General features: G+C 41.7%; 1 protein-coding gene across 1 annotated transcript in view; it reads right to left on the reverse strand.

Moving 5' to 3' along the window:
- Positions 1 to 18,615, reverse strand: part of LOC136884440 (ankyrin repeat and BTB/POZ domain-containing protein 2) — a 309,915-nt gene extending 291,300 nt beyond the window's left edge. Inside the window, exon 1 of the mRNA XM_067156605.2 lies at positions 18,527 to 18,615. The gene's annotated coding sequence lies outside the window, so the exon portion shown is untranslated. The remainder of the gene's footprint in view (positions 1 to 18,526) is intronic.
- Positions 18,616 to 18,777: the final 162 nt, after the last annotated feature.

Below are 18,777 nucleotides of genomic sequence, written 5' to 3' on the forward strand. Positions count from 1 at the left end.
GCATTTGCCAGGTGTGAAAATGGGAAAGCACGGAAAACCATCTTCAGGGCTGCCGTCCGACTCGTTGGCTGAATGGTCAGCCTACTGGCCTTCGGTTCAGAAGGTCCCGGGTTCGATTCCCGGTCGGATCGGGGATTTTAACCTAAATTGGTTAATTCCTACGGCATGAGGGCTGGGTGTATGTGTTGTCTTCATCCTCATCACGACGCGCAGATCGCCTACGGGAGTCAAATATAAAGACCTGCACCTGGCGAGCCGAACCCGTCCTGGGATATCCTGGCACTAAAAGCCATATGACATTTCATTTCAGGGCTGCCGACAGTGGGATTCGAACCCACTGTCTCCTGGATGCAAGCTCACAGCTGCGCGCTCCTACTCGCCCGGTATTTATTATTATTATTATTATTATTATTATTATTATTATTATTATTATTATTATTATTATTGCAATCAATATTACTCGGATTATGGAATACACACAACAGTACATCAGAGCTAAAAATTATTTCCACGAAATGTGGTTTTAGTTCAGATATTAATTTCTAAGGGTGAAACTTTCGACAGCTATTTTCTTTTCAAATGTTTAGACTTTTTTATTTTTTATCATCTCGTTTTGTTATAAGTCCTTACGACTTAATTAAAACGTGTACTGAAGTATACCTGAACCTATTAATTTACTGTGAAATAATTGGCTTAACACTCATAACAATGGTTAATTCGAAATTTGGAGAGTTCGAACTCGTTAGATGACCTGTATGTATGTATGTATGTGTGTATGTATGTATGTATGTATGTATGTATGTATGTATGTATGTTCAGTCCTCAGCCCTAAGGCTGGTTGGATCCTCAACAGCTCTGCCATCAGCTGCCATAGATGGCCTAGGCATCACCGAAGAGGCGTACTAGGGAAATGAGGAGTGATGTAGTTTCCCGTTGCTTTCCTCTCGGAGCCAGAAGTGGCTGCTACATATCAGTCTGCCAAGCCCACTGAAATGCATGCATCAACCGACCCTATGAGCAAACAGTTTTGCACCATTCACAGCAGGGACAGGCTGCATTACTAACATCGCTCATACCTCAGTCACTTTCATAATGTCAAAGCCATGGATAAGACTGAGACAGATCAATGATCTATGGACTTCGCATTAAACAGACTTTACTGAACCATATTCGTGCACAAATAAAAAAAAGTTAACAAATACATAACCAGCCAGTGCTCACGATAAAAAATACTTCGAATAAAAAATCTTTTTCACACAAATTCTCTTTCAGCTATTATCCACGCTTCACGCTTTGTAGATGTAATCGCTAACGCGAGAAACCGTTTTATTTTATTTTTATGGTCAATATACAGTATATATGTATACATTTACGTTAGATAGTAAGCTTAGTGTGTTGGCTTGAATGTGCTTTATAGTTATTTTCATGCCACAAAACAGATAGCTCTGAGTTGTCTACATCACATGATATTGGTGCAATGATAGCTCGTTGTTTTGATGATCTTTGGCCGCAAGCCCTTGCTACTCAGAGATTACGCATTCATCATCTAGTCATACCGTATCCATAGCAGTAAAGGAAATGTCAATCTTATTTCAGATAAACAAGTTCAAGAATTCCCCTTGGAATTACTGATAACAACATAAAGATCCCAAAGTCATAGTTCCTTGTGCACTGTATCTTCTGGTCTGCGTTAGAACAACTCTGTTACTTTAATTTCTTTCCCTGTCCCAGTCTCATCCTTACCCCGTGTGGGTGGGGGCGGTAGAAGACATCCGCAGTGTCACCTCCCTGTCTTAAGAGACGACTGAAAGGGTTGGTGATGGTGGTTGCAAGAGGAAGTACAACAGCGCAACTATCCTCTAATTAGAAAAAAAAATAGAAGGGATCCGACACTTCGAAAAATGAAGGTATCGGCCAACACAAAGACAAGAGCCACGAAGAGGGTGAAAAGTAAAGAAAAGTAATGTAATACCGTCAGGGTCGAAAAAGAACAAGAGTTGACCAAGGGAAGGTGGTGTTGGTGGTGATTATTGTTTTAATAATAATGTTATTTGCTTTACGTCCCACTAACTACTTTCACGGTTTTTGGAGACGCCGAAGTGCCGGAATTTACTCCCGCAGGAGTTCTTTTACGTGCCTGTAAATCTACAGAGACGAGACTGTCGTATCTGAGCACCTTCAAATACCACCGGACTGAGCCAGGATCGAACTGCCAAGTTTGGGTCGATTATTGTTTTAAGAGGAAGTACAACTAGGCAACCGTTCCCTATTACCACTTACCAGAGAGAAAAAATGGAAGGGATCCGACACTTCGAAAGATGAAGGTATCGGTCACCCCAAAGAAAGACAAGGGCCACAAAGAGCGTTAAAATGAAAGACTCCCTAGGCTTCACAACCTAAAACCGTCGGGGTCGGAAAAGAACAACAGTTGGCCAAAGGAGGTCGAACAGTACTGATGAAAGTGAGGAGCCTGGCACAAGTAAGTGGAATCAATGCGAGGAATTAGCTAAGGGCACCGTGATCGCTAATCCACGATCCCAAGTTCAGAGCCCCCGGGGCCCTTTTAGTCGCCTTTTACGACAAGCAGGGGATACCGTGGGTGTTATTCTATCGCCCCCACCCACAGGGGGATTGACCATGGCTGGCCAAATAGAATAGATGAAAGTAAGGGCCTGGCACAAGTAAGTGTAATCGAAGCCAAAACTCAGGTATGGGCCCCGTGGTCACCAACCCACGCTCCCAAGTTAAGACCCCATGGGGCTCCTTTTAGTCGCCTCTTAAGACACGCAGGGGATACTACGTATGTTATTCTACCGCCTTCACTCAGTGGGGGATCTCCACCAAGAGTCCAGCAGAGTTTAGTCATATGGCTGTAAGTTGTCTCCAATACCATAAATTCAAATTTTCTTCAGTCTTAGCTCATTAATCAAAGTGGGCACCTTAAACTGCGAGAAACTGTTTGACAAATTCTTGACTGACCTCTTACTTCGACTTCACAGCTGAAACTTCCTATCGGTTTCTGCAACTTAATCCTGAACCTCTTGTGACTCATTTCTGATATCTGACTCCCACCAAACAGAACATGACTCACCGTCTCTCCAGCACAAGGTCTCAATCCTAGCTAATCAATCAACTGTTTTCTTCAGGAGGTACGATCGATGATATTCACAATCCAATAAAGTCTCACCATTGTTGTTTACAGGTCCCATGGAGGGTATCCATAAGCGTTTGCAATATTAACTGAATGGTGGTGGTGGTGTTTTAACCCGTCAAGGCCCAATGTCACCTATAGGTGACACCTAATATTAATAACATTTCCTGCTCATCAGGCTGCTTGACCTTTTCTGCCTGTTGAAAGTATTTAAAGAAAGGTCTTATAATTTGAAATGGGCCCTTTTTGAACTCGCAGCCTGCACTGATCAGTCTACTCTCGCTCAGATAAAAGAGGAAACGGACTGGATTGGAGTGGTGAAGCAACCGCAATTTATTGTGGCATGGAAAGATGTGATAAAAGGTCATTTTATTTTGCATTTTATGCATGTATATTGCTTAAAGGTTCAGTAATGAAAGTGATACATTCTTAAGCATAATATTATAATTTAAGCATACGTTATTGCCATGAAAAGGCATGGTGTCACCTGTAGGTGACATTGGTCACATCACGTAGGCCTTTTTGTCCAGTTTGAATTATGAATATTATCTGATATTCACTTCATGTTTTTTCTCTCTCTCTCCAGTGTGACACTGGATGAGCTACTACAAATGTTGGAAGATGACAGTAATAATGCACCCCAAATGCTATACACTAGAGTCCCGTTAATCCGAAAGTCCGGTTAATCCGAACTGAAATATTAAAAAAGAATTAAAAAGTTATCCTTATTGAAATGAAAGAACATATTATAGAATGAAGACTTACTCGCACTTTATTAGTCATATTTTACTAGAATAACTTAATGTAAACATAATTACACATCATAAACCATCAATCACTGCGCGTTCATCTTTACAAAGTCTGTTAGTTTCTTTTGCCGTAGTGATTGGGACCTACTCGAAGATGCAGTGTTAAACCAGAATCTCATAAACATCACATCAATGGGCGTAGTAGCGGAGTGTTGCTCGACGTAGCAAGTTCTAGGCAGCCGCGGCATCTGAATATGAGACTAGTATAACCCGTTACCGTATTTCAGCAGTTTTAGGAGACAAGTTTTAACCTAGTTTTAGTAGTTTTCTCCTCTACGGGTTCTTAACTACTCTACTGTAATTTTATACAGTATTTTATTAATGTAACTGCTAAATAATGGGCATTTCAAATTACAGCAACGGGGCGAGTTGGCCGTGCGCGTAGAGGCGCGCGGCTGTGAGCTTGCATCCGGGAGATAGTAGGTTCGAATCCCACTACCGGCAGCCCTGAAAATGGTTTTCCGTGGTTTCCCATTTTCACACCAGGCAAATGCTGGGGCTGTACCTTAATTAAGGCCACGGCCGCTTCCTTCCAACTCCTAGGCCTTTCCCATCCCATCGTCGCCATAAGACCTATCTGTGTCCCTAGCAAAAAAAAATTACAGCATGTACTGTATTGTAGAAACTATTTTCCTCAGACGTTTGAGGCGCTGACCTTCTGACCCCAATTTGGCAGGTTCGATCCTGGCTCAGTCTAGTGGTATTTGAAGGTGCTCAAATACGTCAGCCTCGTGTAAGTAGATATACTGGCACGTAAAAGAACACCTGTGGGAGAAAATCCCGGCACCTAGGCGTCTCCGGAAACCATAAGAATAGTTAGTGGGACGTAAAAACAATAACATTATTATTAGAAAATATTTTCCGGTTAATCCGAAAATTTCGTAATCCGAACAGACTGCGGTCCCAATTAGTTCGGATTAACGAGACTCTACTGTAATTATGTTTCCTCAAAATGATTTGCAGTTTACGGATGAGAGATATGGCGATGAAGCAACTGATTCTGTCGATGTCAATCCCCTTCCTGGTAGAATGTCGAGGTTGACAGTGTAAATATACTGTATGTGATATCAGCTTATGATGGTACGCCGATACCTTCTAATGAAATGCAGCAGGCATCTGGTCTTTCTAGGACAAATAAACCAGCATCTTCTACGAAGAGATACAATACATTGTGGGCAGCTACAGAGAAGAATAATTCTTATTATTATTTTATTTTCCGATTGGGGGAGGTGATGTGCATGAGGAACCTTCTCAATATGACGGACCGCAACTGTCTGCAGTTCAGTGTATTGAGTTACTGCTCGTTGAAGAAGAAGAAGAAGAAGAATCTCATTGTGAAAATGTCCAAGTTATACGCTCCGCACAAGAACCATATGCTAGACATAACTGTGGTCAATTGCTAAGCGATTTGGTTACCAAAGGTCTAAATCGGCTTCGAATCCGGGAGTCCGAATATGCGTTAGGAGCAGCAGTTGTCCTCACACTTGAATGTAGGCTACTAGCAAGCTGCGAACTGTAACTATACTGACCAAAGTCACCTATAGGTGACACCCCTATATTTTCTTTGTGGACCACGTTTCCTGCAGATTTTTTTTTTGCATTGTTTTTTGTGGTGTAGCTAACATAATCTGAAAGGAAATACATAGATTTATTTCCTGCTCTGTGTTTGGGCTTTGACGGGTTAAGAGGGAGTACAACCCGGCAACCATCCTCCACCAATACCAATCAGGAGGAAAATGGAAGGGATCGAACACTTCGAAAAATGAAGGCATCGGAAAAAGAAAGACAAGGGCCACGATGGGCGCGAAAATGAACGATCCCCACCCCGCTCAGGCCTCGCGACCCAACACCGTCGGGGTCGTTAAAGAACAAAAGGCGACGAAAGAAGGCCGCATAGGACAGATGAAAGCGAGGAGCCTGGCACATGTACTGTAAGTAGAAACAACGCCAGGATCCAGCCACCAACCCACACCCCCAAGCTACGAGCCCCCGCCCAGCCGGCCCCTACGACAAGCAGGAGACAAAGGGGGTTTCAACCTTGCGCCCCCATCCACAGGCGGATTACCTGACTGATCCATGTGGGATTTTCCGTGTCAGAAGTCACCTATAATTGGCTTGGTTCTTTATCCTTCCTTACATTTTCCTCCTGGCTCAGCTCGGTGGTATTTGAAGGTGCTCAAATATGCCAGCCTCGTGTAGATTAACTGACATGTAAAAGAACCCTGCGGAACTACATTTTGGCACCTCGGCGTCTCCGAAAACCGTAAAAGTTCTTCGTGGGACGTATAAACAATAACATTACATTTTCCTCAGCCTTTTACATTTCTGGATACATGATTGTAACATGTGTAACAAGCTAAGCGATTTACAGTTCTTCAACAGGCGGTTAGGTCACAAAACACACAAAACAGCGTTTCTTTTAAAATATTTTTCACTAATCATGAGTTTCCTCACAAATGACACAAGCTTCAACTGCTATAAAGAGCTGCAAATGTTTCTTTAATTAATTTTGCTTCTTCGGCGTAGAAGAATAACCATTCTTTTCTTGCTTGTCTTTCACCTCCAAACTTCCAAAACATGTCTGAACCAACAGAATCTGCTGTTCATTTTGAACTTCAAATTCGAAAAATTTCATAACACATTCTGAGTTATATTCCCACCTTCTACACTTCCAGCTTGTTTGGTAAGCTGACTGCTCCGCCATGCTCTCAGCGGTTCTTGTACTAGAGGGAACAGCCATGTGTTTGCATCTGCACAAACCAGGTTCAAAGTACTCAAAGAGTGTAAATAAGATTCTAATTTAATCGATAAAACAAAGTGGAAGTTTATCATGTTACGTAACATTTAACATCACCAATTTAACAAGTTATCTAACATACACCTGCAACAGAAGATCATCCGCTCTTTCAAGGCTTCAATGGCTTGGGAATAATTATATTAATTAATTATCTGCTGTCTGCGGGTAACTATGAATAATCTTGTGTGGTTCAATATCCTCTTGCATGGATTGTAGCGAGTACTGAAACTTATCACTGTCGTGTAAGGTATATCTTCATGGATCACCGAGCGAGTTGGCCATACGGTTAGGGGCGCGCAGCTGTGAGCTTGCATTCGGAATACAGTGGGTTCGAACCCCACTGTCGGCAGCCCTGAAGATGATTTTCCGTGGTTTCCCACTTTCACACCTAAGTAAGTTGAGTGTTTTTTTTTTATCGATGCCATATTCCCTCAAAATGTCCATCAATGTGTCTCTATCTATTGAATCGTATGCTTTTTGAAAGTCAACGAAAGAGATGAAGATGTTCTTTGGTCGAGCATTGTTATTTCATTATCATTTTTAGACTCAAGATATGATCCTGACAAGAGCGCCCTCTCCTGAAGCCACCCTAAAACTCTCCCAACTTGTGGTCAATTTGCGGTGTCAGTCTGTTCAATTAGGAGTTGAGAAAAAATCTTATACGTGGCAGATAAAAGTGATATTCCTCGGTAGTTGTTGACGTCTGTTTTCGGTCCCTTTTTATGTAGCGGGTGTATTAATGCCACTAGCCATTCTTCTGGTATTTTTTCATCTCTCCAAATATTTCGGAACAGTTCTGTCGCTTCAGTGATAAAGGCGTCATTGGCTATCTTGCACATTTCTGCTATTACTCCATCTTCACCAGATGCTTTGTTGTTCTTTAGGGTTTATTACTTCCCTTACTTCTTCCTCGTCTGGTGGTTCGGAATCTGGGTTCTGGATTGTGTCCTTCACAATCTCCAATTTTTCCCGTGGCGATTCACAGTTAAGGAGGTCTTCAAAGTACTTTGCAAGGATCTCACAGTTATCTTTATTGTTCAGGGCAAGAGTTCCGTCCGTTTTCTTGAAATGCAGGCTCGATGCTATATAGCCTTTGATTCTATTTTTAAAGGCCCTGTGGAATAATCTAGTATTGTTTTTCTTGAAGTTTTCATCCGTTTCTGTGACTTCTGCCCTAAGGTGTTCTCTTCTGACTTTTCTCAGTGTTCGTTTCCTTATTTCTCGTGATTTTTCCAAATTTGTCAGTCTTATTCCACGATTTCCATGCCTCAAATCTTTCTTTGATTGCATTTTCGCATTCTGCATTCCAACATGCATGCTTGCTTCGACGTTTCGTAGATGCTAATTCAACTGCTGGCTCCTGCAGTTTTTTTGTCACTTCATTCCAATTTTTTGGCACCTGTAGCTTTTTCCTGTATTCTTCCCTCTTTTCTTGGATGAGTAATTTACGGTCAATTTTTGGCACTCTATTACCACATGTATGTGTTTTTCGTCCGGGTATGAAATTCATCTTAATCTGTGATAAGTAATGGTCTGATGTTACATTTACCGCTTTTCTAACTTTGACGTTATGGATTTCCTTGTACTGTAATTGTTCCTGTATATCGCTACATGGTCCAGTTGAAATTCGCCTAGCAAGGGGTTTGGTGATACCCATATTTTCTTTTTGTTGGGGCGTGCTTTGAAATGGGTTGACATGAGTTTGAAGTTGTTCATATTGCATAAATTGATCAGACTTTCTCCGTTTTTATTCGTCATGTTGGTGCCGGATATTGTCCAACTATTTCAATGTACTTCCTTTCCCACCCCACTTGTGCACTGAAGTCCCCCAGGAGAATTTTGATGTTATTTTTTGGGATCTTTAGTATTTCATCCCCCAGTTTGTCCCAAAACTCTTCAACCATATCGGGGTTCTTTTTATTATCCTCATTTATTGGTCCATGAGCATTTATCAGCGTGTATTTCTTATTCGCTGATTTGATCGTCATGAGTGATAGTCTTGAGTTTACACTCTTGAAGTCGACTACAGTGTTTAGAAACTTTTTGTTTACTACAAAGGCTGTTCCCAGTTGCGGGGCGTTTTTCATGATCTTTTTCCGGCCTTTCCTTTGAAGATTCTGAACCCATCTGATTCAAAAGGTTCTTCATCCATGTACCGCGTTTCCTGGAGGGCCAGTATCGAGATGTCGAGTCTATGTAGCTCCGCTGTTAACTGTTTCAGTTTTCCAGCCTGAATAAGGGAGTTGATGTTGAATGCTCCAAAATAGTATTTTCTCTTATTCTTGAATTTAGCAATGTTCTTGTGGTGCTCCGATTCACTCACGAGCTTCAAAATGTCAGGCACCCTGGAATCCGAAAGCCCGATTTTGTCTTCAGGGTAATTTAATTCATAGGAAGCTTGTTCCACGATATTAATGTTCATTTTAGGGGTTTGACATAGTCCAACACTGTACAACTAAGGTTGTTAACCTTAGAGGGCCTCGTGATGTTCTCTGGCGAAAGGCAGGCATTTCCTCTTACCTTAAATAGGTATGGTTTTCCCGCCAATTATTATTATTATTATTATTATTACTATTTGTTTGTCCAACCCTTGTCCCGTTTCTCTACGGCGTCGGGTTTGAGGTGAAATGAATCTGTCGTGGCGAGTTTGTAAGACCGGATGCACTTCCTGACATCATCCTCATCAGAGGAATTAATGAGATGAAATGAATGACGCCATATAGGCCTGTGATAGTAGGGAGAGGGTGAAATCCGCTGCTGGCACATAGCCTACTCCTGTCGAATAGCACAAAGGGGTCTGCTCAAGGCTTAACATCCCCATACGACGGACGAATGACCATCAATAGCGTCATATGCCCTCACTCAATATGAGCATAGCGGAGAGTTTGGAATGTAATCCAGGCTTTTGCCGTGCAACCTAGTGATTAGAAATTCTATACCACCACCTCCCCTACCCTGTCGGCCAACAATCTGATGGTGAAAATGTTTTTGACCAACGGGACTCGAACCGGTTAACCACGCTGTCAGACCGTTTAGACTTCAACGTCTTAACGATCATGGCCACCAGACGGGATTATTATTATTATTATTATTATTATTATTATTATTATTATTATTATTATTATTATTATTATTATTATTCTAGTCCTTAGTTAATGATTTTTACTTTCTTTACTGAAAGCGAGCGATATTAGCAGCACAAAATTAATATTTTAATAGGCCAACTTCGATATGAATTTAAGTTTAGTATTTTGGGGAGATCTGCTATTGGTAAACAGCCCATGGCGATCATTTACGGCTATTTGCAAGGCCTTCGTCGAGTTTATTTGCCAATTCTTTCTTTCTTTCTTCAAACATCTGCGACCACCGTACGGGTTATGCACATAACAAAATATTCTGCTATAATGGATTGAGATACGGTTCATGATCAGGTTTTTATATATTCTCTTAAGAATAAATTAAATGCTAATATGTTTAAATAATCGACGCAAAATATAACAACCCTGCTCTTGACAACATTCACTTGCCTTTTAAACGACACGCGCTACTTGTGTCCACATGAAAGAAACCGACTGACAACACACATTTTCACTAGGACGGGCCACGTTTTGGGATCAGAAGCTGCCGCCTGGGGACAGGTTCGCCGTCCCAACTTTACTGTAACATGTTCTATGCGCCCCGAAAGATGCGCGGACTGGGTTTGGTACACTGTAGATGGGAAGAATCGCTACAGCACCTGCCATTAGCTATAGCTACCAAGATTTCAAAATATGATGATCTGAGTTTTATGCTCGTTTTTAGCTACGATCAGGAAGTTCAAATATAAAAGTATTAGAAGTTGATACTACGGTAAAAGCAACAGGCAATTTCGCGGAATTTGAGATCAAAATCATTCGATGACTAGTCAGCAATGCCGTGGAAAGGAATGGGAGTGAACATTTCAAGGAATATCAGACAACCAATAATTTTATATCGGAAAATATCCATGTGACTTCATCTCAATGGACAGCCCCTCTGAAGCTCAACGTAAACTATACCAATCTTCGTGGAGTTCCCGGTAATGGCAGTGAAATGAACGTCATCCCTTTTTAAAAGATGCACGAAGAAGATAGAACTACTGAGTCGTGTACTGTATTCGGGGCCTGTCCTGTCAATGCGTTGCTGATCGGCTAAAGGCACCACACGCACTGATCTGTTGAGCAGAAAGGGATACGAATGTTTTGAAGAGGTTTCACGCTTTAGATCAGTCAGAGCCAACAGGTTCGTGGACAGTGTAGTCTTCAAGAAAAATTCCGACACAGCCGTCATTATAGATCTTACAATCATGTACGAAATCAAGTCAAATCCAAAATTGTATTGCAAATCATAACCGTTACTTAAAAGAATAGGAAGAAAATGCTAACAGAGACGTTAAGAAAAGGCAGCGGAAGCCACCCGAAGAAGTGAACAATGGGGTTTTCGACTGGTTCATTCGAGCCCGAGCAAATACATCAGCTGTACGTGGACCTATGTTGCACGAAAAAGGCCCTCAGGGTTACTGAAGATCTAAATCAGTAAACAGAAATGGCTCGTGCATGCTTTGTGGATGACAATGACATTAACCTCAGCCGGGAGATAAATGATATAACTTTCCCATGAATACACTGAAACAACAACATAAAGAGGTTGGACGCCTCTGAAATGTGAATCTTTCGAAGGATGCTGTGGATTTCGCCGGCTGACCCTGTCTCCAATACAGAGATCGAGAACTAATCACCATAATAGCAAAATACAGACAGGCTACTATGGACATATCATCAGAAAAAAAAAAAAAATCATCTACTAAGGCTGAGCTTGCAAGGAAAAATAAACGGGCGATCAGGTCGAAGAAAACAACCGTGGCTGAGGAACTTGCAGGACTGGTCAGCAATGGATTCTAAGACTATAATGAGAACTATGAATTGTATATATCAACTAACTTGTACTGTGGCAGAATAATGCAGTAGATTTATGCTCTACATATAAAGTTCATCCTTTTAATAGAACATGACAACTTGATCAAATTTAAATTTACGAAACAGTGTCACACCAAAAAGAGAACAACTAATCTTTCACGACCACACGCTCTTTATTCTATTGATAATTGTTACTTTAGTAGCTTACATCATAGGAAGTCTAATATTTCATAAATGCACACACTGATATTTACTTCAAGGACAAACAATTGAAGTACTTTGAACAATTCGACCAGCCGTTGCACTAATTTTTATTGCCCTTCCATCCCTCAGACTCCTTTACCAACTAGATCAAGCATGCCACGGTCACGAGCTGACTGACAGTTCTGCGTGCATGAGAAAACAGCTGTTTGGAGCGCTAGCCCACGACTATCAAATAGCGCAAGCCTGGAGGGGTGGACATTACACGTACGGCACTCCGTACAATACATGCCTATATTATTTTATATAAGGTCTACATAATTGAATTCAACACGGCGTTTGAAAGAAAAGCGCGAAACAACAGGCTCTGTAATCACCGTCTACCACGACAATAAATAATTACTTAAAAAGCAGCCATAAGCAATGAAGTACAAAATAAAAGGCATTTATTTTTAGGGTCCTAACATGCTTAATTCTCCTATGAACAATTATCAAGCAGAATAATGCCGAATACCATTTAGATGTTTAACTAGAAATCGCCTTGTTTCAATTTTGGTTTGAAAATGGAGATAGAAGTATCTTTCATGCAACTCTTTGCCTGTCGCAACCAATGAAATTCGTCGGTGCGCCCGCCGAACACCAGTCAGCTGTTCGTCTTCCTACACATTACTCAAATATGGCTAAGTATGAGCATGATTTGCCCACAGATAAGAGTATCGCTTTCGGTGGAAATTAAATCTCAATATTATCGACACTTAAGCGACACGCCACCGTACAGGGAAGTGTAGCTTTGATTACAGCGTTGTTACAGTGAGTGTACTCTACTCATAAATACGGTAGCTTCGACGAGGGAAAGATGAAGCAATAGTAATGTGTAACCGAGTGTGTGGTACGGACCATATATTAATAAATGTAGCTTGCATTCTGGAGATCGTAGGTTCGAAACGCATCATCAGCAGCCCCGAAGATTGTTTTCCGTAGTTTCCCTATTTTTACACCAGGCAAATACTAGGGTTGTTATTATGGCCACGGCTTTTCTTCCCCAGTCCTCCTCTTTAAACTATAATCACCACCATCATCACCACTTGCCTTTTCCTATTTGATAGTTGCCGAAAACTTATACGATTATATATATAAATCACATACAATCTACTTTTTAGTTTTCACTATTATGTGTGTTTACTTGGCAGTAAATATAAGTGAATCTCTCCAGGTTGATGTATGTGACAGCCCTCTGACGATTGGGACAAGTTATTCTGATAGTGGAAGTGACCTATAATTCCACAGAAATTACCTCATGTGTATAATAAAATATATCGGTTGCCAAGAATTGTATTCAAGTTGACAGTTACCGGACTGTCCCTTTGTCAGTCTCAAGAAACAAGTCTCTTGAAAAGCGAAACCTTATTTTTAAGATCTATCTCCCCGTACATGTCAAATGAATTGCTGCGATTAAGCAGCGAGAGACCCACAGAGAGGCTGTCGGACTAACCTTTCTTCGAGAAATCGTCTCAACATGATAATACAAATTACATGTTTCATGGTACATAACCTCTGATTGTGATTCACTCGTCTTATTTGAGGTTAAACAGTACTCTCGGCAGTGTTTAAACATGACCGGTTGAACATCGGTTTTAGACAGTGTCTAAGTGATAAATAACATCTCTGCAATGCGGCAACCATACTTAGGCATCGTTTAACCGTAGACGTAGTCTAAACACCGTTTCTGCAATCGGCCCTATGTCGCTACTAAATCGCTTCTGTAGCAAAACGGCATGCATTTATAAACATAAACACAGGAAAAGAGGAATGATAAAAGTAGCATATCTTCAAGCAATCATGTTGATACAGAAGTACACAAACACATACTAACAAATTAATCTGTCAATCCTTATGCCACATACTATGCAGGTGAATGTTTCAACCGTTATTTGTAGATCAAAACAGGTAACTGGAGTCTATCATCGGTAGGCGTGCTCAGCCTTGAGTCAGTAACGTGGGGAAGTAGAAGCCAACTGAGGGGAAGAGACTTGGGCCCTCGTGCGCTAATTTCTAGCACGTGCACTGCGCTTACGGGTGGCAAGCTTTGACACCCATGTCCTGGATGAAGCTATAGACCCCTTTATTACTGTGAAAAGAGTAGGGCATCAATGATATTTAAGCTAAGAATTCGCTGACTTCATTACACCTTACGAATTTGCTTCGTACATGCTCCCTTACAATGAAATACCAACGAACGGATTCCGCCCACATGCTTGTTTGTTATTCTTCGTTTTTTCCCCTCTTTATTTTGTGCAAGGAAGACAGGTTTATCTTCCAATATTAATGTTATTTGGTGCTATTAGAGCCAAGTAAGACCTAGCCCATGGCCTGGTGGGCGCGAATACTTATTCTTTTTTATTTCGAAGTCATCATGGACGGTCGTAGGACGCAGATCGCATCGACCGCAACAGTACTAAAATTATAAAAGAAGGGAGTGGGTTTCGAAATCGCATCTTTCTACGTGAACGGTACGCGTTCTACAAGCCTGCGCTACGGAGAAAGATGAACAGATTCCTCTCTTATGTGCCCGCCGCCGGAGCCACTGGGCAACACGTTTTACACATTATTCGTGTGATTTTACAGTGTGTATATTAAAATTGCCCGTAGGGCTTGTGTGAATTCACCCCGCGAACTTCCATGTGACGCCTATAATAAATTCTTCATGTAACATGCGCTATGGGACTTGCCCCATAAACCTAATAGGGTACCAGCGGGGTCGGAAAAAAAAAAAAAAAAAACCCACAAGTCAAAGTAGGGTGGACAGATAGGAAAGATGAAAGCTCAGAGAATGGCACAAGTGGATTCAAAGAACGAAGGCACCAGCAAAAGAAAGGGAAGAGCCGCGAAAGCCTCGCAAACCCAACACCACCGAGATCGGAAGAGAATAAGAGTCGACCAAGGGAGGTCAGACAGGAAAGACATAAGTCGGAAATACGTCAGACTCAGCTGCGGGTACCATGGCCATCAAACTATCTACACTTCCAATTTGAGAATCCCTAGGATTCCCTTCCTAGACACTCCCAATTTTTCTCAAAAAGTTGTCCTTTTCCCCCCACACATACCGTTATCGTCCACGATTCTCTTTCTAGCAATTTGACAAACTGAATCAAGATCGCTAGTTCTAGCTAAAAATCTTGCCCACAGTAAATTACCCAGCGAGTATGCGTGTTTTGACAGAAATCATGTTCGAAACTATAATGTATATCCTATTTTGCTTGTTGAACCCTCTCGGGTGGAAGATGTTTATAATAATGATAATTATATTTGTTTTACATCACACTAACTGCTTTTACGGCTTTCGGAAATACCGAGGTGCCGGAATTTTGTTCCGCAGGAGTTCGTTTACGTGCCGGTAAATCTACCGACACGAGGCTGACGTATTAGAAAACATTCAAGTACCACCGGACTGAGCCGGGATCGAACCCGCTAAATTGAGCTGAAAAAGGCTGAACTCTACCACCTGAGCTAATGAGCCCGACTGTTAATGATGATGATGATAATAATAATGCTTTTCGTCCCACACAGTACATTCAGAGACTTCGTGGCTCAGATGGCAAAGCGCCGGTCTCTCACCGCTGGGTTCCGCGGTTCAAATCCCGGACACTTCATGTGAGATTTGTGCTGGACAAAGCTGAGACGAAACAGGTATTTCTCCAGGTACACCGATTTTTCCTGTCATCTCTCATTTCACCAACACTCTCCACTATCATTTCATTTGTCAGTCATTAATCACTGTCCCAGTGGACTGCGACAGGCTTCGGCAGCCGGCACAATTCCTATCCTGACCCAGTTAAATGACTGGAAACAGGCTGAGGATTTTCGTTTATTTTTCACTACATTTACGGTTTTCGGATACGCCAAGGTTCTGGTTATATTGTCCCGCAGGATTTCCTATCCCTGCGCTAAATGTACCAACACTGGGTAGGAAGCGGTCGTGGCTATAACTGAAGTACAGCCTCAAGTATATACCTCGTGTAAAAATGGGAAACCACGAAAATCCATCTTCAGGGCAGTCGATGGTGAGATTTGAAACCCCCCTCACAATATACAAGGTATGAAAAACTCATTTTTAACGAACAAGATAAAAAGTTCATTTCAGTAACAGGTATGTCCACTCGTCACAGGATATGGCTAATAATAATAATTTCGTGTGGCTATTTCTTTTTTTTCTAGTTGGTTTACGTCGCACCGACACAGATAGGTCGTATGGCGACGATGGGATAGAAAAGGGCTAGGAATGGGAAGGAGCGGTTGTGGCCTTAATTAAGGTACAGCCCCAGCATTTGCCTGCTGTGAAAATGGGAAACCACGGAAAACCATCTTCAGGGCTGCCGACAGTGGGATTTGAACCCACTATCTCCCGGATGCAAGCTCACAGCTGTGCGCCCCTAACCGCAAGGCTAACGCGCCCGGTTGGCTATTTCTAGCCGAGTGCAGCCCTTGTAAGGCGGACCCTCCGATGAGGGTGGGCGGCATCTGCCATGTGTATGACGCTGCGTGTTATTGTGGTGGAGTATTATTGTATGGTATGTGAGTTGCAATGACGTTGAGCACAAACACCCAGCCCCCGAGCCACTGGAATTAACCAATGAAGGTTAAAATCCCCGACCCAGCCGGGAATCGAACCCAGGACCCTCTGAACCGAAGGCCAGTAGGCTGACCATTCAGCCAACGAGTCGGATACACAATATGGGTAGGCGTACGTGGAGTACTTAAAGCCGGTCTCGCGGTAAAGGAACATGATATCTATAACGTGATCACCTCATCACACCTCCCCCTCCCGAACAGTCTACATACATCCCGACTTCCCCATGTTACTTAAAAACAATAATCATCACCATCACCCTGTCGCCAATGTAATGAAATTACAAAGACCTTCAAAGTTACAAGACACTGGGCGTGGTCAAATTATGAACGGGTGACAGGGTGCTCTGCGCTGACAAGGTGCGGTAGAAGAAATAAATAGAACATGCTATGAGAAGTAGGCGTTTCCTATTCTATCCTCTTTGCTGTGGATGTCTTCTGGATGTTCTGGTTTAGGTGCGAGGACTGTAATCTAAGGAAAAAAAAGATTAACATCTGATGACAAATATCCCTGCGTAACAGAAACTGCTGTTGGAAATTAATACTCTATTCAGACTGACATAAAGTAAACAACAGTACTCATCGGAAATACATGAGAGACAGAGCGTTCATGTCTAGCACATTTCTTATAATCGTTTATCCCTGTTCTTTCTTTTCCTTTCTTTCTGTTCTGGTACATAGATAATACCCGCTGATATTAAACACAAAAAGCCGTGACGTAATTTGGCAGATATGATCGTAGAATATGATTGGTGAGCGACTTCGGTATAAAACGTGAACCACGAATAGCAGTCAGCATGTCCCCCAATATTCACGACCTGAGCTTTTGAAGGAGGCGATGTGCTGTAATAGAGGGGCTATGAAAACGAGGGCAGAGCAATGAATAAGGCGGCAACGGTACTTCCAACTACAGGTCATCAAAGTGACAAAACGGATGCGGCTATCTCTGTAGCCCACAATAATTCCTGCCACATGAAGCGAATTACGCGGTAGTCACGTTCGCAATACGATGAACACACTAATTATTACTTCTAGTCACAATAATGTACGAAGGGGCCAGTGTAAACGTAGCCTAAGACCACTATACACTCAAGTTTTAAATCGCCTTCAGTCCTTCCATCACAAATGCCACACCGGGAAAGAAAAACTGGTTTTTCGGGTGAACGGTGTAGTATAAGATACCCAAAAGACCAGTCGTCCTCTCCCAGCCTATAAAAATTAATCAAACTTCCAAGTCACGTTGTCACTCAGAGTGGCCTTCAACCTGCTTATTTTTATAGGGGAAAAGTAATTTCCAGCCGAACTTAAAAACGAAAGAAAAGACACATACATTCTGTTCCCATACATATGTTTCTTACAGACACTGAAAAGAATGCTGGATTTGCAAATTACACATTTTTTAAAAGAACAGGAATACGAAGCTCTTCCATTTTACGTAAAATGGGGCGACAGATTATCTTGAAGAATCTATAGCGTTTCATGATCAGGATATTCCATCACCGCTGTAATATTTGAGCAATAATTTTTCAGAGATCTATAGTTTCAAGAAAACAAAACAGAAACGAACAAACTGCAATAGTGTCAAGACTTAAACATATCGTAATTTCAATAGAACCGCCACAGGTGTTGTCAAGTAAACATGGCCAAAAAAACAACAACAAAAAAAAAAAAAAAACAACGCGGAACATATTTCCTACTACTCGGCACCATAGCCTAAGGCTCACTGTGAAATAAATAATGAATGGTTTTCTATGGTCGTCATTGCGGTTGTGTTGGCTTCCCTGTGTCCTGGGGCTACACATTCCACAGGGGTGCCCAAAAACAAACACAAGGTAGCGGTCGTGATTACATTCAAAGTGCCTCTATACGGAAAAAAATCACAAACACAGTCCGACTGCATAAACAGACGAACATGTCACATGCTAAAAAACACACACTTTAAGCATGTTACTCTAAAATACTGTTTAATACTATACAATAATACTTTTTGACAGATGATCACCTTTACCTTCGTTTTTCTCGCTGAGAACATCATATTAATAATCTTCACATTACGACAATATTATGTCCCACTGTATAAAACAATGTTTAACACACACACTTGTTAAAATCGCACAGTTAAACCGAGCACACTTCAAAACATAGATGTTGCTGCGAACTGCGACACTGGACCAAGATATCCCAAAGCACATCACGTGTAAAGATACACCACACTCTTCAACACATCACAGAACAAATCTCTGACTCAAAATGGCGTTA

Source organism: Anabrus simplex, chromosome 12, assembly GCF_040414725.1.
Source record: "Anabrus simplex isolate iqAnaSimp1 chromosome 12, ASM4041472v1, whole genome shotgun sequence".
NCBI classification, from domain to species: domain Eukaryota; kingdom Metazoa; phylum Arthropoda; class Insecta; order Orthoptera; family Tettigoniidae; genus Anabrus; species Anabrus simplex.